The sequence below is a fragment of the Panthera leo genome, chromosome B2 (genome assembly GCF_018350215.1).
Source record: "Panthera leo isolate Ple1 chromosome B2, P.leo_Ple1_pat1.1, whole genome shotgun sequence".
NCBI lineage: Eukaryota > Metazoa > Chordata > Mammalia > Carnivora > Felidae > Panthera > Panthera leo.
The window spans coordinates 148,702,534-148,729,091 of record NC_056683.1 but is presented as its reverse complement, the minus strand read 5'-3'; the positions used below and the strand labels follow the sequence as shown (position 1 = coordinate 148,729,091).

The window sequence follows — 26,558 nt, the reverse complement described above, 5'->3', positions numbered from 1 at the left end:
CTCCGAAGAGCCACGACCCCAGGCGACGCTGATGTCAACTACGCTGCGAACAGCCCCCACGTGACATAAGCTTCTTTCTCAAGGGGCTGCATGGGTTACAGACAGAGAACATAAACGGTTAATTCTCCTGCGTTTGTGATAACACTGCAACCTTAACGACCCTCCCTCCGCCAGACACAAACTCAGTAGAAAATTCTCAGTTCCCGTCAAGCCTGGATAAGATATTCTTTTGCCAGAGTGAAGGACTGTCGACATAATTGAAGTGTCCAGGCAGGACCACTGGAGCCCGGGTTTTAAGGAACATGCTTGGTATTGTCCTCCTTCGACTCAGAAGTGCCGTGGAGTAGGGCTTGCAGATGCCACGTTCTCAAAGCCCCTGCAGAGCCGCCTGCGGGACGGGACTGGGCTGCGGGTCCGTCTGCGGTGTGAGCTGCGTCCTCCGTGGCGGTGGAGCCTGTTCCCGGAATGACGGCTTCTGTCTGTGAAAAGCTGCATATAGACTTTCAGATCCAGGACTTTCAAAAGGGTGAGATGTGGATTAATTTTAGGGGAAAGGAATGGCACGAGAATGTTTCTTAAGCTCCCGGTGGTTTGAGAATTCAAGACTGAAACGTGCGGAGACTGTCTGGACCCAGGCAAACTAAGAGATGAGAAATTTGTTGTGAACAGGGACAACACTCGTTTCTGCCACTTCCCCTACGTTAGTATTTTTTGCCAGCTTTCAGTAGCAAAAAGCAATAGATTTTTTAAAAGGGGCATTTTTCTCTACTGACATAATTCAGCCTATGAACAAACCATGCGTTTAAAAGATTTTTTTTTAGGTTTATTTATTTTTGAGACAGAGAGAGACAGAGCATGAATGGGGGAGGGTCAGAGAGAGGGAGACACAGAATCCGAAGCAGGCTCCAGGCTCCGAGCTGTCCGCACAGAGCCCGACGTGGGGCTCGAACCCACGAACCGTGAGATCATGACCTGAGCCGAAGTCGGACGCTTAACCGACTGAGCCACCCAGGTGCCCCCACCTAACAAAGTCTTTTTAATAAGAAGTATGATTAATACAAATTCTGCCTTAGAATGCCCCTCGGAATGGCTAACCTGGTAATTAGTCTTTCCAAAGCTTTCTACGTGTCTTCTGAGAGGTGTGTGTGTGTGTGTGTGTGTGTGTGCACATGTGCACCCTTGCAAACAGGACATTTACATGGATAAATGTGTGCTAATCGGTTCTGCCTCCTGGGGGAAAGAACATACGGTATTTGTGGTCTGGAGACCGCAGAATGCATGGAAAGGGGTTTGGTTACAACAAAACGGACAGTCATACAACTACTTTCATTTGGAAAAGACGTATCCTTCAAGATTGTGGTGTAAGGAAGGGACGGGCCGGCCACTGCTGTCCTGTGCCGCCACCTGTCATGTGTCCCGCCCTGAATCAGGGCAGGTGCTGTCCATTTTGTCTTCAGTTTCCTCTTTGTCTTTGATGCCTTTTTCCCAGGCCCTACATTTTTATAGCAGTGCATTTCCACAGCCACTTCCGTGACGGTGACTTCTATTGTATCTGTCACCTAGAAGCTGATGGTGGGCTGGCACCTTTTCCATACTGCGGCTTTAGGCCTTCAGAGGAGGGGCCCATTTAGGTACCTACAGGAAGCTTTAGAAACTCCCAGAAGTCTCACCCAGTGTCCTCACAGGTCTGACCCTGCCCTCACTCCGTGCACACAGGTTGCATGCTCAGCCGTGGCCAAGACCAGGGTCGCGGGGAGGGACAGCCAGAAAGGGCTGCCTGTTCTCGGGAGGTGAGGGTGCTCCGTTTTCCCCAGGAGGGCAAAGCAGACTTTGTTGTTGCCCAGGCAGGCCGTACTCCAAGGTAGCCTGCAGTAGTGTGTACTTGAAGACAGAAAGTCGGCGCACACGTGTGTGCACAAGTGCCAGCACGTGCAAGTGCGTGCACACGCAAGTGTCAGTATGTGTACGCACATGCACAAGTGTTGATGTGTGTGCACGTGTGCAAGCACAAATGTCCACGTGTGACAAGTGGCAGTGTGCACGTGTGTGCACATGTGCACACACAAGTGTTGATGTGCTTGTGTATACACACACACGCACAAGTGTTGATGTGTGTGTACATGTGTACGCATAAGCGTTGATATGGATGTGTGCATGTGCACACGCCCAAGTGTTGGCGTGTGCATGTGTGTGCAAGGACAACCATCGATGTGGGTGTGTGCATGCACAAGTGTCCGTGTGCGTGCATGTGTGCAGGCGTCGACGTGTGTGCCACGTGCACATACACAAGTGTCAATTGCGTGCGTACATGTGTACGCACAAGTGCCGATGTGTGAGTGTGTATGCGTGTACACGCACAAGTGTTGACGTGCTTGCATATACACGCACACGCACAAGTGTTGATGTGTGTGTACATGTGCACGCATAAGTGTTGATGTGGATGTGTGCATGTGCACACACACGTGTTGGCGTGTGCAAGGACAACCATCGATGTGGGTGTGTGCATACGTGTGTGCATGCACAAGGGTCCGTGTGCGTGCATGTGTGCAAGCGTCGACGTGTGTGTGCCACGTGCACATACACAAGTGTCAATTGCGTGCGTACATGTGCACGCACCAGTGCCGATGTGTGAGTGTGTATGCGTGTACACGCACAAGTGTTGCTGTGTGTGCACGTGTGCAAGCACAAGCATCGAGGTGTGTGTGCAGAAGCGTCTGTGCATGCGGGTGCACGCGTGCCCGCACAGGTGTCGGCGTGCATGTGTGTGCGTGCGCGCGGTGGAGGCGTTCCTCAAGGGGCTCAGACCGCGGACAGGGCGGTCCTTGCCTCGTCGGTGTCCGTTTGTTCACCGAGTGCCACCTGAGACATAAGCGAGCGTGTTTCCCGCCCTCCTCCCGAGTCCCCTCCTGGTGTGACGGCGCTCCGGCCTTGGCAGGTGGGCTGGGGGAGGGGCCTCCGGCCGACCCCTGCCGGGAGTCCGACAGCCTGGAACAGCCGACTCGTTGCTGGTGAAGCACGTGGTGTTGACGGCTGGCAGGACTCAGCGGAGCGGGCTCGCGCGCCTGGGCTCGGAGACATGGACGGCCTCCAGGCGCTGCTTCTCCGCTCTCTCCTGTCGCCTGGGAGCCCGCCAGGTTCAGGTTTATCTCCGCCAGAGCCTCGTGCCTCACGGCCCGCCCGCCGCAGCGCTTGGGCGGAGGACGTGGGTGCTCCCGCCCCCCGCTGGGGTCTGTGCCGCTGGCGGGCAGGGGCGAGGCGGAGGCCGGAGCCTGCAGGGGGGGCTGGAGGGATGGCTGGGTCGCCCTGCGGGACCGGTCCCCCGGGCTTGGGGCAGAGAGGACGATGATCAGGCTGCCGCACAGGAAACTGCAGAAACTGTTTCTCAGGAAGGTAAGTGGGCGGGGGGACCTCGCCCTCGGCTGGGAATCCCGGGGGAGGTCGCCACGGTTTTAATTTGCTGCCGGGAAATCACTGCTGTCCTAGATGTTGGGCAGCGAGCCCCAAGCTCCAAGCTGTTCCGTGGGGCAGAGTGAGATTCCGCGCCCCGCGACGCGCGCCCGTGCCGGTGTCGCAGGTCACGGGGGACACCGAGAGCAGGTCGGCAGCTCCATTCGGACTGTTGCCGTTTTCACTTGCCTGGCTTTCGAGGGGGTGTTAGAGCCCGAACGGATGCACTGTTGGCGTCCCCGGATGTTTTTTCACCATCACGGAGGCCGCGTCGCTCAGTCGTCCTGCGATGTCAGAAGCAAAGGGAACGGAACGTGTCGAAGTTGACCTTTACTGAAACCGTTGCTGAAAAGGCGAAGTTGTAGGAGAGAATCGGATTTAGCAGTTTGCCTTTAAATTCTTTTTAGTTTTTAAAAAACAGCTCTACTATTGTAAAACGCACGTAACATAAAATTTGACCATTTAAATCGTTTTCCGGCGTCCCGTGCGGTGGCATTACGCGCGTTCCCTTTGCAGTGCAGCCGTCATCACTATGTGTCCAGAGCACTCGCGCCTTCCCAAACTGAGACTCGGCCCGTGACACACGCCCTCCCCACTTCTCCCGCCCCCCGCGTCCCCGCTTGTAGGTGAGATAACTCTAACACGTACAGTCCTGTGCGCTGTGTCAGGTTACAAAAAGCCGGCTCAGGCAGACTGACTGTAGGCTGTCTGTTGGATTTGTTAGGGAAGTTACTTTGAATTGTTATCTCTTTTTTAAAAATGTTTATTGAGTTTTGGGAGAGAACGTGAGTGGGGGAGGGGCAGAGAGAGAGGGAGACAGAGAATCCCAAGCCGGCTCCACGCTGTCTGTGCAGAGCCCAAAGTGGGGCTTGAACCCACAAACCTTGAGACAGCACAGAGCCCCACGCGGGGCTTGAACCTGGGAACCGCGAGATCATGACCTGAGCTGAAGTCAGATGCTTAACTGACGGGGCCACCCAGGTGCCCGTATTGAATCTCTTTAAAAAAAATTTTTTTTAACGTTTATTTATTTTTGAGACAGAGAGAGACAGAGCATGAACGGGGGAGGGTCAGAGAGAGAGGGAGACACAGAATCTGAAACAGGTTCCAGGCTCTGAGCGGTCAGCACAGAGCCCGACACGGGGCTCGAACTCACATGCCGCGAGATCATGACCTGAGCCGAAGTCGGACGCCTAACCGACTGAGCCACCCAGGCGCCCCTCTCTTTTAAAAGAGAATTATGAGCTACAGGTTTGTTTGTTCGTTTTTTTAAATCACCAGCACACCAACATAAGTATGGGATTTGTGAGCCTCAATACTTTTTGAAGAAAATCTGTTTTCTTTAACTTCGTATAGCTTTTTTTACGTTGGACAAAATGTGTCTGTGCTTGCTATATGTAGATTTGGGGTTAATAAGTTTACTTGTAGATCTTTATACATGGAAATATTTTTTAAAGATAAATTTATGTTTCACTTGACAACCACTCCTAAAATACTGTTTTTAGTAATTTTATAAGGTGAACGAAAGCTGTTTCCTTCTACTTTGGCGGTTAAGAAAACTGAGGTGTTAAGCTCGCAAGGGGCGTGCTCCTGCTGTAGGAACATATGGACAGACCTAAAGGTAGAATTTGTGCCCCTGGGGGGCGCCTGAGTGGCTCAGGCAGTTAAGCGTCAGACTCCTGATTTCGGCTCAGGTCATGATCTCGCGGTTCGTGAGATCGAGCCCCGTGTTGGACTCTGCCCGGACAGAGCAGAGCCTGCTTGGGATCCTCTCTCTCCCTCTCTTGCTGTCCCTCCTGGACTGGTGCTGTCTCTGTCTTTCTCAAGATAAATAAATAAACTTAAAAAACTGTTTCCAAACATAAGATTAAAAAATAAGTAAGTGCTTGAGGTGAAGGACTTAAGGTAGAAAAATGAATCTGAAGTGAGGCGTGAGGTTGGTCCCCTAATTGAAGTCATGAGGGACAGCGTGCTTGCAGATGGCACGCCGTGGCCCTGATTCTGAGATTGCTGGTTCCCCGAGCAGCAGAACACATGGGGTCTGAGCCACAAGAAACAAACAAAAAGCCTAAAACCGGTTGTTCAGGTGAACACGTCTTTTTGTCCCTGAGCCCAGAGAGAGACATCCCCCCCTACCCCCACCCAGGCCTTCCTAGCAAGCCCACCGTGTGAAAAGCAGTGAACGGTATCCCCAACAGTGGCCTTCTGTTAAGTACAGGGCGTTTCTCAGTGATGTTTTTGGTGACGCCCCGAGTCGTAGGCTGGGGGGTAAGACCACTGTACAAAGCGGAAGTCAGCCCTGTGCGGTCTGGGCGAACCGCTCTCTGAAGGTCTGACTTCACGCAGGGACACGGGAAGCCACCTGGAAGTACGCGTGGATGCGTCTCTGTAACTTTGGGGACGGATCGGTACATTTTGTTAGAATCCAGTGGCCCCGAGTTTGGGGTCCTTGGCAAATACAGGAATGCGCATTTTTCGGTGCTGCAGGTGATGAGGAGGGGCTCATACCATTTGGGCACCGGAAAGGGTCTTAGAAACCACACCGCCCACGACTCCATTTTCTAGACAAGGAGACTGAGGGTCTGAGAAGTTGAAATGCGCCAGGTCACCCAGAGAGGGAGGGGCAGAGCTGGGGCCCTTCTGAGCTCTTCCCTTTATACCGCGATGGGCACACATGTCAGGGGTCAGCACCGCCACCAGAGAACCGCGATGGTGACCCCACCCGCCTCTCTTAACCATTCTTCATCTTCACAGTGTCTTCATTTGACACTTTGACCTGTGGGGGGGCTCACCCTGGGGGCGCTGCTCCTCCCAGGGTGAGCCGGTTTCTGGAGACAGTGAACAACTCACTCGGAGAGCACCTTTCATGGGGAAGCAACCCATCCAGAGCCACGCCCAACCCTGCCCTGTGGGGCTCTCGTGCTCTGGGCCACTGGCCCCCCACCCGGTCACCCCAGGGCAGGTCCTGACAGCTAGCCCCCCACCCGGTCACCCCAGGGCAGGTCCTGACAACTGGCCCCCCACCCGGTCACCCCAGGGCAGGTCCTGGCAACTAGCCCCCCACCCGGTCACCCCAGGGCAGGTCCTGGCAACTAGCCCCCCACCCTGTCACCCCAAGGCAGGCCCTGACAGCTAGCCCCCCACCCGGTCACCCCAGGGCAGGTCCTGGCAACTAGCCCCCCACCCTGTCACCCCAGGGCAGGTCCTGACAGCTAGCCCCCCACCCTGTCACCCCAGGGCCGACTGAGCCACCCTGGGGGCCAAAGGCAGGCGTTTTTAAAAGCAGTTCATATGGAGGGTTATTTAAAAGGCCATTAATGCAAAACATTTACTACGTTGTTATTAAAAAGTGGTTGCTGGAAAATAATGACCCACGTCAAGGAAAGAGGAGGAGAGAGGGTTGCAGAAAGTATAATTCACTAATCGTTTGCCCATTTATTGATTCTCTTCCCATTTTATCAATGAAAAATTCTGTTCGAAGGAAATTGATGATAGTGAAGCCTCACAGAAATTGAGCAGCGGGTTAAAAATGCAAGCAGCTGGAATCTGAGGAAAGAACACACACGGATGGCCCGGCCTGGTGTCCCTGTGTGACTCCTAAGGACATCCTGTGGCTCTTAAAACCCCCTGACCTTCTCGGATCTGTGAAGGCACAGACCTGTCCTTCATTTCTCTGCTTCTAGTAAAATATTCACCCCCAGCGGCACACGTTTGTTTCTGGTGATGGTGCGTGTGATCAGTGACATTGTATTTTAAGAATGGGCAGAAACTGTTGGATCCAGTTTCTGTCGTGAAGGTTGTGAATGTAAAGAAAATACGGAGACGGCATCCAGTTAATATTCAAGGCTGCTTACGTGGGACAGTACAGCGGCGATTTTAAGTGTGTTATTGGGTCTTTACGGAGATTGGTTTTCTGGGGTTGTGACTGAAATTTTCTTTGCAAGAGGCTTGTTTGGAAGGGAAGCCAGGAAAGTATGGCTGCATCTCTCTGTTCTACCCAAGGATGATGGTTCATCTGTTCTATAAATACTTGTGGAGCGTCTGCTCCAGGCTGGGTCCTGGGGGTGCAGCTGTGAGCCAGGTAGAGGGGCCTGCCCTCTCCGGCTCACGATCCGGCAGGACAGCCAGCCCTCTGCCCTTGGTGACCCACGGGCTGCAACAGGGACAGCACGGCCCCGGGGAGAGGAGCTTGTAACAACGCCACCTACAAGGGAAATGGCACCTGTGTCTGCCTTCTGCGGTGACCTCACCCACAGCACGAGCTGCTCACGGTGAACAGGCTGCCCCCGCCCCCCCCCCCCCCCCCCCGACGTGTCACAGGAGGTAGGTACAGTCAGGGCTGAAGGTGTCGGGCTCCCAGCAGAATGCATAAGACTCGCTGCAAGGGCTGGGGACAGGGCCGTGGTGACCACGTAGGTAAAACCTCGCCAGGAGCGTCCAACCTCCTGGTCCAGGGACCGGCTCCTTACGGTTTTACTATCTAATGCATAGTGTAAACCCTCTTTCTCTCTCAAGATTTCTTTCAGTTGATTCTAAATTATCCCTCGAAACTAACACGTGTCCCCAGTTCTAGAATCTGAAGCTTTGTAACGAGTCCGCGCTCTGGATTTCCTCACAACCGCCGTGGGCTGAGCTCAGGCTTCTCTGGAGCCCGTCCTTTCTGTGTGACGTTCCCACCGGGTTAGCCTGGCCTCGCGGCCCCTTCTGGAGGATGAGGCCGGAATGAATTACACTTATTAGACACAGGTATTTAAAATAATAGACACTGATTTTACGTAATTTCGCATAAGTACACGCGAGCCGTGGATGCATTTTTAGAGCAAGATTTTTTAAAATATCAAACTGAGGTATACAGAGTAAGCCCCCTTTTGATCAGACAGGAAGTGATAAATCAGTCTTCACGGATCCAGCCTGGTTAGGCCTCTCTGTGCTTCAGGATCTTTTTCTCACGGGAAGACTGGCTTCTGCTTTTCAGGATTTTCTTTGCCCCACAGCCTTTGACTGTGAACAGTCAGGAAGAATATTCTGTTTGTTCTGTGGGTTTCCAGGAGTCTGTGCATCTTTTTGGCTTTGCATCAGATCCCCGATTGCCTAAGCGTTAGAATCCGCCGGTGATGCAAAGTCCAATCCAACTGGCTTGAACCAAAAAAAAACAAGAAAAGGAAATTTGTGGGGCTCGCAAACTGGAAACTCGAGAACACCGTGATTCTGAGCTCAGACACACACGCTTCCGTCCAGGCTCCTTCCCGGGCCCTGAGTGGTGGCCCCAATCCTGTTTCGGGTCACCACACACCCAGTCCGGCAGGAGAGAGGGTCCTTGCCCCCACCTGCCCTGTCATCTGTCTGTGTCCCCAGGGGCGGGTTGGGGTGGATGGATTCTCCCTGTAGACAGACACGTGTCAGGCAGGCCTGTACCGTCTGCAGCCCCCCCCCCCACCCCAACCCCCCCCCTGCTGAGGGTTCCAGCAGCTGCTCAGCCGTTTCTGGAGCAGGACAGACTGCCCCCCGAACCTGCAGAAATCCTCCCTGTGACCAGCGTGTGGATGCGGGAGGGGGGTGCGGGGTCCCCGTGCGGTTCCCATCCCTGGAATTCATCGCGTGCCTTGGCCTGCCAGGCCCTCCCGAATCACCAGAAGGTGCCGGTGTCCCCACACCCCCTGGAGAACAAACAGGCAGCTTGAAGTCACATCTGTCGGGTTTCCAGGAAACAGCACGGGGCTAGCAAACCCCGCTGAGTGGCAGAAATACTGCTGTGATGTGTCATCTCTCTGCTGTGGCCTCGCGGACCTGGAAAGGCTGCCGGGCCCGGTGGCTACAGGGGCACAGGTGAAAGGGGTGTGCCCTGTGACTTGCTGGGCTGTGGGGCACAGGGCAGGGCCGCCCTCACCGAAGGACGTGTCACACTGGGAGTGCGGCCGGCTGGGGCCTCACCTCCTTTTAGGCAAATGGAGTCTGTCCCTTGCAGAGCCGGGCCTTTCTCTGTGTGATCGTATGCCACACGGCGGGAGGGCGACCTCCGCCCTCGGGAAGGTCCCTCCGCTTCCAAGGGGAGAGCTTGGGTTTATGGAATTTCCAGCTTCTGGTGCTTCGCACCAAGTCACAACCCGAGTCACAGGGCGGCTGGACGCGGGCCGCATCGCCCTGCTTCCTGAGGGCCAGGGGTCAGGCTTTCCCGGCAAGGCGCTGGTGAGCGACGCTGTTCTTTATGCCCGAGGGACGCACCCGGTGGCTGTCCTCGGGCACTGACTGGCTAGGTCTCTGGGGAGATGACCGTGTGCTCCTGGGGACAACGGCGGGACAGAGAAGAGAGGCAGCAGGAGGACATGCCGGGAGGGTAGGGCCCTGGTGAAGCAGAAGGAAGGCGCTGGGTGTCTGGGGAAGAGGAAGGAAGGGCCTGTGTGGGGCTCGGGCAGGGGGTCGCAGGTGTGTGTGTGTGTGTGTGTGCGCGTGTGCGCACGTGGGGAGGGGGACATGGGGCCTCGGAGTCCACGATGAGGGCTCGGTGAGTCCCAGGCCGCGTTAACCTGCCAGGAAACAGGCTGCAGAGGAGTCGGGGCAGGCAGGCGGCTGGCTGGAGGCCTGTGTGCCCAGCGCACAAATGTCACAGGAGCCTGGGAAAGTCGGGGTAGGTGGAACCAGCATCCGTAGGGGAAGAGAGCCGGGGAGGGGATGCCCTGTGCCCCAGCACCTCTGATGGCGCCAGGCGGGTCCCCCTGCTCTGCCCCAGCCCCCCGTGCTGCTTTCGACTGCACCTGCACCTCTTCCCCCCGCCTGTTTCTTCCGCGAACGTTCCACCTGCCCCAGCTGCCTTTACCTGCACAGGTAGCAGGTGGGAGGCCAGAGCTGCCGGGAGCACAGAGCGGGAGGAGGCTCGTGGCAGGTCGGGCAGCAGCTGGGAGTCCGCAGGCACCAGCCGCATGGCCGGGTGCTTTGTCTGTCACCTTCTCGGGCAGAGGTCCCTGCCCCCTGGTGTCATGCATGCAAGGGGCCTGGCACTTTCTGGCAGAAATGCTGTGGGAATGTAAGCCATCGTAGCCTTTTCTGTGCTTGGGACGGGGCCAGTACCAAGGGCGTAGGGGTGACACAGCGGGAAAGCTTGAAGGCCAGCCGGGCTCGCTCGCGGGACCGGAGGCCTTACTGCTGAGGCTTCCTTCACGGGGCATCACTGTCCACCTAGCTTTTCGTCTGTGTCTGCGTTAGCTCAGGGCTCCTGCCCTGCCCACCCGGGCCTCGCTCTCCCCTGGACGGAAAGCCGTGTGTCCGGTTCCCTGCCTGTCTCTAAGGACAGTTCCCTCACCGATGAGCGTCCACAGGTCACGGCAGCCCCCGACGTTTCATCCGCCTCTGCCTTTTCCCATCGGCCACACTCCGGAGGTCCCTGCGTCAGGCACCGGGGCTCCCTCTTGCTTGGGGGGCGGGCTGTCTTCAAGGTCACCCCGCGGAGGCAGGGCTGTTCCGCCCTTGGCACGATCACTTGTGCTTGAAGCAAAGAATCCCGGCGAGGTGGGACCCTAACCTCAGAGGCAGCGCGAGCTCGCCCCAGGGTGTGCCCGCTGGCACGTCTTCGTGCACAGGTATGTCACTTCGAGAGATGGTTTGCTGAGTGTAAGCGCGCCCAGGGTCCCGGGGACGGGTGTCAGCAGGAGCTGTTGTAGGGCGTCCTCAGCGGGCGCAGGTGTGAACCCGACGGCCCCCGACCTCGTGGGACTGCGGTAGAGTGCTCGGAACGGCCCTGGATCAGGCAGCGTCCCGGCTGTGGGTACCCCAGACCTAAACGGGGCTTGGGCTCGGAGGGCCAGTTTGCGTGTGGTCGCACAAACGGCAGGTCCCCGAACTCTGAGGAGAGCCCCCGCCCAGACCGAGGACCCTCGTGTCCTGCGGCCACCCCTCCTGCCCTCCCGCTCGTGTTTGGAGCTATGTGTGCTCGGAGATCACTGGGCTCCTTGCCAGAATGACCATCTACAGAAAGTTGTAGGGCCAGAGTCAGCAGGGCAGGAAGAGGGAGCGTCAACGGCCACGGCATGGACACTCTAGAGGCCGAGGCAGACCGCCAGCTGTGGCTCGAGGGGCTCAGGGCTGGCGGGAATGCGCCGTGCCAGGTTGAGTTCTGCACCTCCCGGGCAGTCCCGGCGGTGCCTTCAACGTGCCCTTTGACCTGGCGGCTGTCTTCAAATTAGTTTCTCTTTCCTGAGCCACGGGCTGTCAGAAGACGAGGGATAACTCCGCGGCTGAAACAGCGACACGCGGCAGTGTTTCTGGCTGGTCTGAAGTCGCCTGGGCCTGGGCTACAGGCTGTGGGGCTGCGGTGGACACAGTGTCACCCCCAGAGCTGCAGACGTGTGTCCCATGTTCCTGCTGGGGTGCTGCCCTTGTCCCCCCTACTCTCTGAACGAACGCTGGGTAGAACCAGCATTTGGATCCAGTCCTCGTGTCCCCAAAATTCACATGTCCGAGTCCAACCCCCAGGACCTCAAAGAGTGACTGTATTTGGAGACAGGTTTTTACTTTTTACTCTTTAAAAAAAAATTTTTTTTAATGTTTGTTTATTTTTGAGGGGGGAGGAGAGGCAGAGAGAGAGACACACAGAATCCGAAGCAGGATCCAGGCTCTGAGCTGTCAGCACAGGACCCGACGTGGGGCTCGAACTCACAGACTGTGAGATCATGACCTGAGCCGAAGCCGGAGGCTCAACCGACTGAGCCACCCGGGTTCCCCAATTTTTTACTCTTTTAAGTTTATTTATTTATTTTGAAGAGAGCAAGGGAGTGCCTACAAGCAGGGGAGGGGCAGAGAGAGAAGGAGAGAGAGAATCCCAAGCAGGCTCTGCACTGTCAGGACAGAGCCTGATGTGGGGTTCAATCCCGGGAACTGTGAGATCACGACTGAAGCTGAAATCAAGAGTCGGACCCTTAATCGACTGAGCTACTCAGGTGCCTCTGGAGACAGGGCCTTTAAAAAGGGGATTAGATGGGGGGGCGCCTGGGTGGCTCAGTGGGTTGAGCGTCCGACTTCGGCTCAGGCTGTGATCTCACAGTTCGTGGCTTTGAGCCTCACGTCAGTCTCGTGCTGACAGCTCGGAGCCTGGAGCCTGCTTCGGATTCTGTGTCTCCCTTTCTCTCTGCCTTTCCCCTCCTTGTGCTCTCTCTCTCTCAAAAATAAATAAATGTTAAAAAAAACTTTAAGTAGGGGATTAGATGAAAATGATGTCCTTAGGGTGGGCCTTAACCCTCTATAACTGGGGTCCCTGTAAGAAGAGGAGACCAGGACACAGACAAGCACCAAGAGACCACCATGTGGGGGCACAGGAGAAGCCAAAGCGGAGGCCTTGGAAGGGGGCGGCCCCGCGGATGCCGGACCTGAGACGTGGCCGCCAGAACCGCGGGAGAACGACGTCTGTCGGTAGCTGTCTCGTCCGCAGCATTTGTTACGCAGCCCTGGCTGACAGCCGGGGAGGGGCACTCAGGAGGAAGACAGCGAACCAGTGCCCTTCCCGGCATGCCCGGCCGGAGATTTGGGAGCAGCTGCCTCCACGTCTCCTGGAGCTGCCGTACAGGTTCCTGTCACCGGCTGAATCTGGTGACAGCTTCCTTATCCTTCTGAAACTTGGGGACAGAGCACGGCCAGTGGGGACGCGCAGAATGAATAAAGAGCTGCCTCCCAGGTGTTGCGGCCTCACCCCGAGGACACAGAGCCGTGTCTGAGCCGCTCTGGGCTTTGCTTCTCCTCGCTGGGTTCTGTCGTCCCCCTGGCACGCACCTGCCTGCCCTCGGGCCCTCTGCCCGTGACCACAGTGGGGAGGGCCCGGCACTGTTGATTCTCCGGCTTGTCGCCATAGAGGCCGCGCTTTGGGAGAAGGAAAGTGCCCCCCGGGATCCCAGTTACGCCAGGGCCCTCCCCCAGTCTGCACGCTCCTCTCCCAGGCCCGTGGCTGTGCTCTAGCTACGGTGGCCGAGCCTCCGTGCGCCCACATTGGTGGCCACCATGGCCCACGACCAGCCGGCGGTGAGGCAGGCCAGGGGGTGCCCGTGCGCTGAGACCCTGGCCTCCCTGGTGGAGGGTGAGGGTCCCTGCTGCCGGCCTCAGGAAGTCACCGCGTCTGCAGGGTGGGGCGTCCTCAGAGACTTGACCAGGAGAGTGCAGGTTGGTGGACCCCGTTTGGCGAGTGTTTTGCGGGCAGAGCGGCTTCCTGGACGTAGGATCACGGGAGCACTGTGTGGAAGTCCGGGTGCCCCCGGGACGAACAGGCACGTGGGTGTGCGACCGCCCTGAGGTCTCTGTGTCCCGGTGCCGACACTGAGGGTGGGGGCGACGACGCCTTCTGCATCTGGTGGCACCAGCCGCTGGGGCAAGAAGGAAAGTACTCACACTCGAATGTCTCGCCAAACCTCCCCTTTTGCCACTCTCCTTGAGGAGGGCCCTGAAGGGAGGCGGGGCTGTGCGCTGACCGGGGGCCCAAGTCCTGCCTGATGTAGGCTGGTTTGTCGCTTGGGTCACGTGGGTGGGAAAGGTAGCGGGGAGAAGGAAGGGAAGCCCCCGCAGCATCCATGTGCAGAGGACAGCACACACGTTGGCCGGGTGAACAGAACTGCGCACTCCCGTGTGTGTCCCGGTGTAATCGGGGCTCCCCGGGGGGCAGGGGAGGCTAACGAGCTCCCTGCAGAGTAAGCAGCTGAGTTGTTATAGCAGCGCAGCCCCCCCCGCCCCCCGGATGTTCAGCTATGTGCGGAGTCGCACGTCTGCCCTACTTTATATTGCACACTCGTGGAGAAGGGTGACGTGGCCGAGCAGCCGGGGTCCGGAATACACTGGGATTCAGGCGTGTTCGCTGTGCTGCCAGGCACCCGGGGCCTGTTGTCTGTCCAGGGCGCTGTCTGGCAGCACGTCCTCCCCCCTCGGCCACGGAGTCCTCCTCGCCTGAGACCCCGTGGAGTTCGCTTGCACGGGCCGCCTCCCTCGTGGCCGTGGCCGTGTCCTCGCAGGGAGAGCACAAACCATGAGGCTTCCCGGGTGAACCCTCAGCCCCATCACAGGAGTGCGTCGCTAGAGAAACATGCAGACGTACAGCAGTGGCAGTGGAATGGATCTTTCTCGTCCCCTTTTTATAATTGCTTTTGGGGAAATACATGAGCTTTTTTCATGCCGGTTCTTTAGCTCCGCATAAACACCTTGGGAAGCGCTCTGGCTGTCTTCTGGGCGGATGGTGTGGCCTCATTCCCGTGCTTTCGGGCTGACCGACTCCTGCTTCATTCTGGAACTATCTCATCATGTTGGGGCCCGCGTGTGTGTCCGGCCCCTCGGTGTGACATCCCCTGGGGCTTGTGCCGCAGTCGACATGATCGTGACAAAGCCCCCTCCACACGGAGCTTACGTTTTCTCACAGTTAGATAAGCCCTGTGAGTGGCGAGAACGTGTATGTGTGGGGCGGGGATAAGTGCCGCGGCAGGAAGGGACCAGAGCGCCGGGAGGGGGGGTGAAGGGGGCAACGCTTCCCCATCAGGTGCTGCTGGCCCGCGCCCTCCCCCGCGAGCACCCGCAGACCCCAGGGTCGGTCAGGGCGGGTTGGGTTCGCCTGATCCTTGTGGGCACACTCGGGGCGTGTGTGAGCGGTTCACCAGTCACCAGCACGTTATTAGTAAGCCGAGGATTCTAATCACCCTCGTTGGATTCCGCGGTGCTAGTTGGGGGCCAACTTCTCCGCCCGAGTGCCGCTTAGAATTACGTGTTTTCCGTTTCCGGTTGGAAAGAATTAAATTTAGGAAAGTGCGAGAGAGGATCTGACGTTCAACGTGCAACATTCAGACACAGCCCTCGCGTGTGTACCGTGTCACAGCACCATCGGCACATTGGCTTCAGGTCGCGTTGAAATCGAGCGGCGGTTCCCTTTGCCAACCTCAAGCCCCCCTCACCTGCCGCCAGCTTGAACTTGGGGTGTGATCGTCCCCCGTGACCGTGGGGCCCCTTGACCTGAGGCTGTTGTTTCTGTCACAAGCGCCCTCTGTGCTTTATGGAATTCGCGGTGTCTGAGCCGTGCTGTTTCAGTCACCTGACCCAGGTACGCGGGAAACCTCAGCACGCGGAGCCGATGGCTTCCCGGTCTGGTCCAAATGGCAGAACCGGGGGTCTTTCACAAATAATTGGGGTTATACCTGTGACCTAACAGTTGTGTTCAAGTAGTTCATTTGGGGATCCTTAAACCTAGTGGATTTCTTGCAGTTCCTACTTGTGAGTCGATCTGCTTCAAGTTTTCGCATTGTAGCTTGAAGTGACTTACAGATTTAGAACTGTTTAAATATGGAACGGCACCGTGCAAAATATCAAGGAAAAGAGGAAACGTTCAAATCGTTGAAGACGTGAGTTTAGACAAGTTCAATGTGAATGACTCACTGCAGATGCTAAGCTTGTCATGCGTTTTATAAATATCTGCTAACTCTTGTAAATTTTATTTCTGACGTTAGGGTGTTTTCCCCTCCTCTCCGCTTAAAAAATAGCTCTTCATTTTTTCTACAGTCTCCACTGTATTTGTGTGAGTCTGTTCACATTTCCAAACCTGTGTGTGTTTTTGCCAAACTCGTCCTGCAAACATACAGATCGACGTGTCTGGGCTCCACACACCTGTTGTGTGAGGCTCGGAAACGTCTCCTGAGAACCACTGGCCGGAAGGAGACGGTAACTTCTAATGCCTTTGGATATTTTCTTGGTGGTGGATTCCATTGCCGGAATCAAACAGTTCTCCACCAGGACGTTCCTTTTGAAACTCCACGGGTGGGTGCCTCGTGCGTTCTGTGTGAAAGTTTGGTATCTTTGCAGCAGATCTCATTGTATCCAATGACGCAGATTTTTTTTTTTAATGTTTATTTATTTTTGAGAGAGAGAGAGAGGGAGACAGAGTGTGAGTTGGGGGGGTGGGGGCCTGGGAGCAGAGAGAGAGGGAGACACAGAATCCGAAGCGGGCTCCAGGCCCCGAGCTGTCAGCACAGAGCCCGACGCGGGGCTCGAACCCACAGACCGTGAGATCATGATGTGAGCCGAAGTCAGATGTTTAACCGACTGAGCCACCCAGGCACCCCCTGATTTTTTTTTTAACCCAAGGAAGTCACATATTCTTCACCTGTAAAATAGCACCAGTACCGGTAACTACTTCTAGGGCTTATAGGGACGATGGAATTAATTAGTGAAGCTTGAAAAACAAATATGCCAAGTTGTCAGGCAGCCCCTGTCTCCAAAGCACCATGAAAGACCTCACACTTGCTGGTCTCTAACCACGGGGGGGTCCCTGTGTGTCTAAGGGCTGTCTTAGAGTTCACACTGCTTTGCTCTTAAATGACCTCGGCATCTGGCCTCTCCTTGCTCCCTCCTCAGTCCTCCTCCAAAGCCAGGGTTCCCTCGCTCTGTGCCCCGCTGTCTTCTAGCAGGAAGTAATGCAAGGTATGTGCCTGCGGGGTTGAGCTAGGGAATTTGCTGGAAGGGTTTCTAAAATGTGGCTGGACTTCCTCCCAAAACAGTGGCTTTTAAGATTGTCGAGTTATAACTTCTCTTTCTGTCATTTTATTTATAATACATCGACTCTTGCAATGACTAAACATAAACTGGAAGTAACCTAAATATACATTAATGCGGGATTGGAATATTCAACAATAAAATAGACATTCAAACGTTAATCGATAAGGAAAAAAGTCCACGTATAAAATGCAAACAGTAAAGTATGAGACAGGGAGTTGGCAAAAGTTGTATTTTAATTAAAGGGGCGGGTGCCTTGGGGGTCTCAGTCAGTTGAGCGTCCGATTTCGGCTCAGGTCACGATCTCGTGGTTCGTGAGTTCGAGCCCCGGGTCGGGCTCTGTGCTGACAGCTCAGAGCCTGGAGCCTGCTTCGGATTCTGTGTCTCGCTCTCTCTCTCCCCCTCCCCGCTCATGCTGCGTCTCTCTCAAAAATAAATAAACATTGATTAAAAATAAGTGTTATGTATGCCTAAAATTCCAGGACATAAAAGACAATGTCAAAAGTGACCTCTCTATGAGTGATGGCTTTACGGACTATTTTTATTTTACTTCGTACACTTTTCTGTATTTTTAAATTCTTTTTAGTGAGAAATAGTGTTTTTTTTTCATAATCAGAAAAATGAGGTTATTTCTGTTCACGACAAAGTATACAACTATTGTATATCAAAGGAGATTTGAGGTTAATTTGGGGGTTTGCCCAACTAGGAATATACTGTATTTCTTGTGACTCTAATTGCCCGCCCCCCTCCCTCCCCCGACCTAAATTTTCCGAGAATAGAGGCACGTCTTTTTATCTCTAAGTCGAATCAGCTCTTACGGTGCGCATCAGCTCGCTGGGGCTAGAGGGGTGCTGTGATCGATGCCCTCGGGTAGCTCATCCTCTAGCCAGGGCCAGTGGCCCCGAAAACTTAGCGGTAGAGCGGAAAGGGTAAGTACAGGGTGGCAGGAGACAGACACACTTGTGCGAAAGTACAGAGGAAGGATCGCCGCTTCTAGGCGGGGGGTGGTAGGTCAGGACATTTCCAGGGCCGGGTGGTCTTTGGACAATATAATGAAAGATGGGTGCATTCACTTCCTTTGCCGTGTAACGCATTTTTCTGAAACTGAGTGGTGTAAAATGAGGCACACCTGTTCTCTCGAAGCTTCTGTGGGCCAGGAATCTGGATCCCAAGCTTCAGGGTCCCCACGGGCGCAGTGTAGGTGTTGGCCCTGTCGGGGCTCTCTAAAGACTCAGCTGGGGAAGGACCTACTTCCGGCCTTCACTTGGCCGCGGGCCGTTAGACCACAGGCCCCTGTTCCTTCTCGCTGTTAGCTGGAGCCCGCCCTCCGTGCCTTGACATCCAAGCGTCCCCAGCACAGCAGCTTGCTCTGTCAGAGCACCCAAGCAGAGGAGGCCATAGATGGCTAGCGAGACGGAAGTCAGTCTCTTGTCACCTCATTGCAGAAGTGACACGCGATCATTGTTGCCATATCCTGTGGGTTTGAAGCAAGACACTAGGTCCAGCTCGCACTCACGGAGAGGGGTGGCGCAAGGGGACAGATGTCCGGAGGTGTGTTCGCTGAGGGCCACCTCAAGGGCTGCCTGCCGCACGGGGGCTTGCCGTGTAGATGTGGGGGTGGGGGCGGGGACCCAGGAGTAGCTGAGCAAAAGCAAGAAATGGGGAGTCCTAATTTTAGAAATGTGACCCTCCTCCCAGTCTGTGCCAAGAAAGGACATACCTTTTTAGCACCTTGTTTTTCCTTCCTCAGGAGGTGTAAGGACACATTTTTCTCTATTCTTTGCCCCATTCTCCAGATGTCGGGGACTAATGCTGAGCTTCTGGTAATATTTAAAGTCGTAGGAGCACAGCCTCTCTGCCCCGAGACGCTGCGGGGAGCTTTCCAGGCCCAGACACAGCACCTTCCAAGCTCCCAACTGTGAGTGAGTCCTTTACGTCAGGACTCAGACCAGGGACCCGACGCAGGGGACGAGCCTGGCGTCCGCGTGTGTGGCTGGGACTCAGTGTCCCCTCACTCAGTGTCTGTCTCTGCAACTTCAAAGGAGTCAACGTTTTCTATGTGAGAAAGCCCACTCCGCTTTTCAATGGATAACTTGCAGAGAGGAAGTCTGGAATTCTCTTGGATACCGGTGGTGCATGCGGCTTCTATGCAGGGTCCTCACTGCCTGCAGGATGCTGATTATAAAGTCTGAGGTCTGAGTCATCTCACAAGGCATCTGGAGACACGCACCGAGGAATCTAAGGGGTAATTAAGCACTTTGCGGAGTAAAGAGCAAACTGCAGGTACCTACCAATTATTACGCCCGGCTGTGGCGGGCGGGGGTGAAGGGTCACGGTCGAGCGTGGTTTATTAGGTAATGAGAGGCTGACAGCTTTGAAGGTCTGTTTGTTCCTACATAATTATATACAAGGGCAGCCCAGCTTTGTAGATGAAGCACAGTGTGAACACTATTCAGCAAGTGAGAGGAAATGACCTGAAAATTTTGTATCTTCTAGGGATTTCTAGAACCTTCCTTCACATAAGTGGCAAGGAATGTCACACCTTTATGGGTATTCGTCCTTTCTCCCGTGTGAACACACACAGGTCTGTGAGCCCTTCCCGCTTCCAACCAAGCTGACCATCCACAGAAGGTGTGCAGGGATTGGAGGGCCGGTAGGGGGTAAACCCGGTCAGCCTCGGAGAAACAAGGCTGCTGGTTTTCTTAAGTTTATCTTATTTTTTATTTTTTAAAACTTACATCCAAATTAGTTAGCATATAGTGCAACAATGATTTCAGGAGTAGGGTCCTTAGTGCCCTTCCCCCATTTAGCCCATCCCCCCTCCCGCAACCCCTCCCGTAACCCTCAGTTTGTTCTCCAGATTTAAGAGTCAAAAATATGGAAGCTTCACGAATTTGCGTGTCATCCTTGCGCAGGGACCATGGTAATCTCCTCTGTATCGTTCCAATTTTAGTATAGGTGCTGACAAAGAGAGCAGAACAAGGCTGCTATTTTGACAGGATAAACAGTGGATGGTATTTTAGAGCTTTTAGGGTTTTGTGGATCTTGGAGTGGATTTTTTTGTGGCCAGGAGAAATTTCTGAGTGATCTTGACCTCCCCCACCACCGGCAACCTTGATGTCGGATAAATCTTGGGTACATTTTGCTGGAGAAATGGAAAGAAATTCGGGGAAAAGAACAGGGAAAACGTCACAGAGGCCAGCGGGGGGCAGACGTCACATTCTAACGTGCAAGCCACCCCGGGGGTGGTGTGCAAGCAGCTCACAGGTACCACGTGCTCTTACCACGCGGGTCGATTTCACGGGACTCTAGAAAATCTCAACAGGGGCTTCGTAGTAGCATTCAGGAAACAGGACAGAATGACTCGGTGGGCCGGATGTGTTTTGAGACAAGGGACCTCAGCTCTGCCTTGGAAGATGCGAAGCACGAATGCTTTCTGCTCCGTGAGCCTCGAGAATTTTCCAAGGGAAGAACAGAGATGAGATCACACACGTAGATCCAATTCCCAAACGATTTGCCTGTGTTCGGTCTTCATTCAGAGATAAGCAGCTGGAAGATGGAGGGTTCGGTGTCTGTTGACGAGTCTGACAGTTGGAGAGAGTTTTACCATGAACTTTACCGTTTGGGAACCTGCATAACACGTTGTTGTTGTTGTTGTTTTTAAGTTTGTTTTTGAGAGAGACGGCGCAAGTGCGGGAGGGGCAGAGAGAGGAAGAGAGAAAATCCCACGCAGGCTCCGCGCTGTCTGCACAGAGCCCGACGGGGGGGCTCGAACTCACAAACCGTGAGACCATGACCTGAGCTGACGTCGGACACTTAGCTGAGAGACCCCATGACGTGTTTTTCACAAAACCATCAGTACGTTGTTCAGCCGGATCCAGCGTGTGTGCGTAAATCAGACATGTCTCTGCTTCTGTCCCCCTGAGCTTTCCGGAGCGCTCAGATGTAGCCTTAGCTCATCGACGGTGGCGTCTCATCAACTCTCTGACCTGTAGACATTCACAGCGTCTTGGTCCTATTGTTAGTTTGCTTTGCAAATCGTTGCCATAAATGCATTTCCTCTGTGCGCCTATGGCGCGTCCCTGGAAGCCGGGCTGCTGGAGAAGGAGGAACTATCATTTCCAGCTTCGCTTCTGCCGCCGAAGCGTCTCCCAGGCGAATAAGTGACTTCTCAGCGCTCTTTCGGGTTTGCTGGGAATTTAGTCCGAGATTGTCTTACTGTGAGTCACGACTTGGAAAGTGGATCTGAAATAGCACAAGGACATAGGCGCAGAGCTTCGTAATCCATACGCGGAGACTCCCCTCCGTCTGTATAACGTTTTACTGGTTGCGGTAACAAGGGATGCGCACTTTCCAAATCGGCGGTATTTTATCGTTCTGCGCGTGGGAAGTCTGTTATGGGAAAGGTGAGTTTGCCTAATCCTTCATGAGACAAATTTATAAAATATTTAACTGCCCCTGAAGGAGAAATTGCCTTAGAAATAAAACACGGCTCTGCTTAGGGCTGGCTCAGCATCCACGGACTCGGGTGTGCCGCAGCCTGGCGTGTGTGGTGACAGGTGCCGCATCGCGGGGACAGTAAACCTGCACATTGTTCTCGCGCTGCTGTCTGGCCCCCGTACCTGCGTGTGAACTCGTGAGGTCTCTTAATGCTCTTCCGGAATAATGGCTGAGTATTTTCCTTGGCACGTGAAAGAACCGATGGCTGGAACTTCCCGAGGACACGAGACCGCGAGCCGCTGCGCGTGAGCAGAGGGGTTACGCCCTCCTGAAGCGTGAGGGGTCAGTGCCGTCGCTCATGGCCCGTGTTTCTTTCCAAGAGTCTGGGTATCTCTTTTCCACCCAAGCAGATGGTGCTTAGGGAGAAAACCTCGTGTTTGTAATCCTTCCCGGTCTAAACACTCCAGAAGGTCCACGCCTGCTAACAGGAAGCAGAAAACCAGAGGGCAAGAGGGGTCGCGTTCTGCCCAGGCCTGTTGTGAACCAGTAGCCACTCTCTGTCCTGCGTGGTCCCCTGTGGGCACCGCTCCCCCGTGCCTGCGGCGGTCACCCCGACACACTGAGGCCACTGGGGACTTCTGAACACAGGACCGCGGCTCCCGCGTTGGAGAAATTTAGAGCGATCACCTCGGTTCCTGTCTCCCTCTGACGAGTGGATCTTTGCCCCGACAGCCTGCACCTGCCCGCGGCAGCCTCCGAGGATGGGGCCCTCCCCCTGTTTGGGGCCGACACCCCCTCTCGCGGTAGCTTCACCCCTGCCCCGACAGCATCCCCGGAACCCTTACCTTGCGCACTTCGCCCTCTCCCCTGAGTGCCGGTGCCCCCCACTCGGCCCACGGACTCGCTCCGGTCCTCTCTCACAAGGAAACCCAGGAGCTTTCCTTTGGCCGCGGACTCCCCTCTGAGGCCTGCCCACCTCCCCTCTCCTAAGCGGCAAGGGTATGATATGAAGGACATACATCCACGCTGCAAGATGACGTCAGAATTACCGTACGAGCAGACCCGGGGGCTGAGGGCAGGACGAGAACAGCCGTGGGCTGGTGCCCACAGCTCCTACCGTGGGGCCCCTGCGTCTTTTGGGAATGCGTGTGTCCTCACCTTGTCTACTAAGTTCCCTAGATGTCAGTGCAAGAGAACACTCCAGGCGTTTCCGTCTCCAAGCAGTACAGCGATCCAGGTGACTCAAGCTGCTCTTGTTACTGGCTGGGTAGACCTCGCTCCCTGGGGTCCGTAAAGCGGGTTATCAGACGTTAGGAACAGTACAATTACCTCTGCCCTGCAGCCTGATGCCGCAGATGTCCGCAGACTTTCCCTTCAACAAGCTGAGAACGTCACGGCCAAGTATCACTTGGTGTAGAATCCTCGAGGCCCAGACTGACACAGGGCGGTCTGGCTGGGCCAGGAGCGCTCGCTGACCCCTCTCCTGCCCCCAGACACATGAAAGCCCCATGGAGGAGGGTCCTGAACCCCCAGAGAGAGAGAGGTGACATTTGGGGAATGTCTAGGGTACATTTTCTGCGGAGAAGAGAGCAGGCTTTCATATGCTGCTGACTTGTCCGGAACAATGTTTGAGGCATGTCAGGTGACTGAGTTCAGGGTTATGTGTCTGAAAGATCCCAGGGAAGCAGAACTTATCTAAAATGAGAGCCAGCTGACTCCCTACCAGGGTACAGGATTGACCTGAGAAGTGAGGGCCCAGCCAAGGACGTGTATGTACCTGGGATTCCTCGAGGCTTTGTTCTGGCCAACCACTGCCCCTGCCTTCAGGGTTCATGTCTCGCATCGTGTCTTCTGGAAGAGGCTCCTGAGGCCTCCCATTGTACCCGTCCCCTCTGCACTGAACACAGTTTGGAGGCGTCCCCGTGATTCACCTGTTTCCCTGGACAGCAGTCCCCACCAAGGGGGCACTGTTCTTAATTCCTGGTGAATATTCAGTGGTCTGGGACATAGAATGGTGATGCTTGCTGAATGGAATCAGGATTGGGGGCTGCTTTTCAAGCTGTGACGGCTTCTAAGGCAAGGTGAAATGATTCCTGGCTCCCTGAGCCAGGGCTCATGGTGCTTCGCGGCCGTCCCGTCCGGCCAGGAGGCCAGCCCCTGGTGAGCTTGGTCCAGGAGGCCCGGTGACTGACCAGCTCTCTCCTGGGTGGCCGGTGGCCTCTGAGCGCTGGATCCTGTGGAACCGCTTTGGAGTGCACTCCTCTTTCTGACAGCTAACGTATCCCGATGGGGAGGACTACTCCTCAGAATGTTTTTTCCCATTTGGATATTTTAGAGGAGGTCATCAAACTGTAGAGGAATTTCGGAAAAATTCAACAAGGTATGAGGTTCCTAGCGTCTAGTTTGATATGTTAATATTTTGGCTTTTTTTTTTTTTTTTTGTCTTTCTTTTTTGTAGTAAAACCAAAAGAGAAAGAAAAAAAATGAAATTCTGCAAAAAAAAGTATTTTGACTTTAGTATTTCTAGTCCTTTCCCGCCTCCACAGCCGTGGCTAATAAGACTTTGGTACAATGCCTTCCCCTCCACTTTTGTGCTTTTTGTTAAGAGTACGTGTGTATTAAAAAATAATATACAGAATAGCTTTGTGTAGCTTAAAATTTATGGAATGAAAAAACTGAAACCACGACGCCTGTCATTCTGCAGGTTGTGTGTCTCACCCCACGTTGTCGCTTAGATTTTCCTACGTCTGTGGTTCGGTCCTTTTCAGGGCCTCTCAGCGTTCCAGCCTGGGACTATTTCCTGTTTGTTTTCAGCACCCAACGTGTGGCTCCTCCTGTCCCTTCTCCCTCCCCATGTGCCTAGAATAGGAATCTCGGAGTAACAGGGCATTTTCAATTTTACCAGGGGTTCCCGGCCTTCTGTCCTAAGGCTTCTTAGTAGAACTGTCTCCTGGGCCCAGAAACCACTGTTGATTGGTTCCCAGTAGATTTTAGAAACAGTGTGTTTGTGTGGGATGCGCAGTGCCCGTCTGGATCTCCCCCTGCCGCCCTGAGGCCATCCCCCTTCCCTCAGCAGGCAGGGGGCCCGTCCCAGCCATCACCCCACCCGGGAGCCAACCTGTGCTGGGTGGTGTGGCCGGAGGTGGGGGCAGGGAGCCCATCCACGAGAGCAGGTCAGAGGTGATGCTTAGCTCAGCTGGAGCCAGACAACTCAAGGTTGCTCTAACACCAGGGGTGGGAGAGTGGCTTGGCCAGCAGCAGCCCACTGGCTGGTGGACCCTTGGCCTCTGACTTAAATCCGCAGCCCTGTGCTCCGTCTCTGGAATTGGGTGGGAAGGTCTGCACGGGAGAGTCAGGCAGGGAAGGGGAGGAAGGGGAGCAGGGTGGAGAGCAAAGGAAATTGGACTGATAGAACTATTTATGTATTTTTTTAGAGGGAGCATGAGCAGGGGAGAGACAGAGAGAGAGGGAGAGAGAGAGAATCCCAAGCAGGTTGCACGCTGTCAGCAAAGAACCCACTGTGGGGCTCGAGCTCATGAAACCCTGAGATATTGACCTGAGCTGAAACTGAGAGTCACATACTCAACCGACTGAGCCACCCAGGCGCCCCGATGATGGAACTTTTTAAGTCAGGTTTCAAAAATGATTATTTCATGTCTGTATTAGTTTGCTAGGACTGCTGTAATAGAGTCCCCCCGATGGTGGCTTACACGTCAGACATTAATTTGTCACGGTCCTGGGGGCGGGGGGTCCAGGATCAGGTGTGGGTGAAATCCCAGCGTGGCCCCTTCAGAGGCCATGAACCTGCTCCAGGCTTCCCTGCTGGCTCACGTGGTTTGCTAGCTGCCCTCAGGGTTCCTTGGCCCGTGGCACCAACACTCCGATTTCCATCTTTGATGGCGTTCCTCCTGTGTGTGTGTGTCTGTGTCCACATCTCCCCTTTGCACAGGGGCACCAGTCACATTGGATGAAGGTCCCCCCCGCTCCCCCCCTCGCCGATGACCTCATTCCAACTTGATCATCTGCAAAGAACCCTATTTCCAAAGAAGGTGACATTCTGAGATTATGGGGTGAGGACTTGGGCATCCTTGGTGGCGGGGGACACAAGCATTTTCTTCCTCTGGAAGCTGGCTTGGAAAACATCTGTGCGGTTCAGGACGCGAACGTTCTCTCCACTCTGCTGTGTGGTCTGATTCTCCTCCAACCGGATACACTCGGGGATGCATTCCCCCTGGACTGCATTGATTGTGAGCAGCCTGTCTGGCTAGTCGGTCGAGAAGGAGGGATTAGAAAGTTCTAGTAACTTTTTTTTTTAATCTCCAAAAAAAACTTCTCTGTATTCTTTTTTTTTTTGTAGATTTTATTAGAAATGACATGGAAAACAATGGCGGGTGACTTTGCTGTCCCTCTCATGGTGTTAGAGTAAGCGCCTCCCTCTAGGCCCTGCCTTTGGTTCCGCATCTCCTGGGCGGACAGCGGTCGAGTAAATAGCACACCGCACTCAGGGCCAGCCGGCGGGAAGGCCCTGCAAGAGTCAGGAGAGGAGGACCCGTTAGGAGCACCATCCACACCAGGCACGCGAAGGGCGTCTGCGTTTCATCGGATTTTGTTCATTTTTCTTGCAGTCTTCAGGTCTTTGTCTATGTGCTTATTAGAGGGCAGATCACGAAGTAAATGCTACCAGGTAAACCAAACTAAGCTAACGAGGGGTGCAGAGAGAGTAGGTCCCTTCGATTTTAAGAAATACCAAAGTCAGTGCGCTAGAATGATGGTTTCCAAGACCGTGGGGCAACCACGCACCACAGACTTGTCTGCGATGGACCTCATCTCCAGGCTTGCGTTCCCGCTCTGGCTTCGTTAGTCGTGTAGAAGAAAGAACTGTAGTCTGTAAACCCAGACAAGGCAATTTTGGAAATGAGGAAGGAACACGTGCTGTTGATCCTGCTGTAAAATCCACACAGTTTCCAGCTTCCTCTGGTTGGAGTCAGTTTGGACCATAGGGGGTTTCTAAACATTTTTTTGGTAAGTTAAAAAAATTTTTTTATTATTTTTTTCACGAGAGAGAGAGAGAACGCGTGCGTGGGAGAGGGCTCACACAGGCCGGAAAGGGGACGGAGGGAGAGAGAGAATCCCAAGCAGGGTCCGTGCCCAGGGCAGAGCCCGATGTGGGGCTC

General features: G+C 54.7%; 1 protein-coding gene and 1 non-coding gene across 3 annotated transcripts in view; one reads left to right on the top strand and one right to left on the bottom strand.

The window, feature by feature from the left end:
* The window catches only part of RPS6KA2 (ribosomal protein S6 kinase A2), a 353,565-nt gene that overhangs the window by 61,628 nt on the left and 265,379 nt on the right, over positions 1 to 26,558 (top strand). The window lies entirely within an intron of this gene.
* LOC122220794 lies at positions 19,816 to 19,919 on the bottom strand. Its single transcript, XR_006202976.1, has one exon. It is a non-coding gene; the product is annotated as a U6 spliceosomal RNA (small nuclear RNA).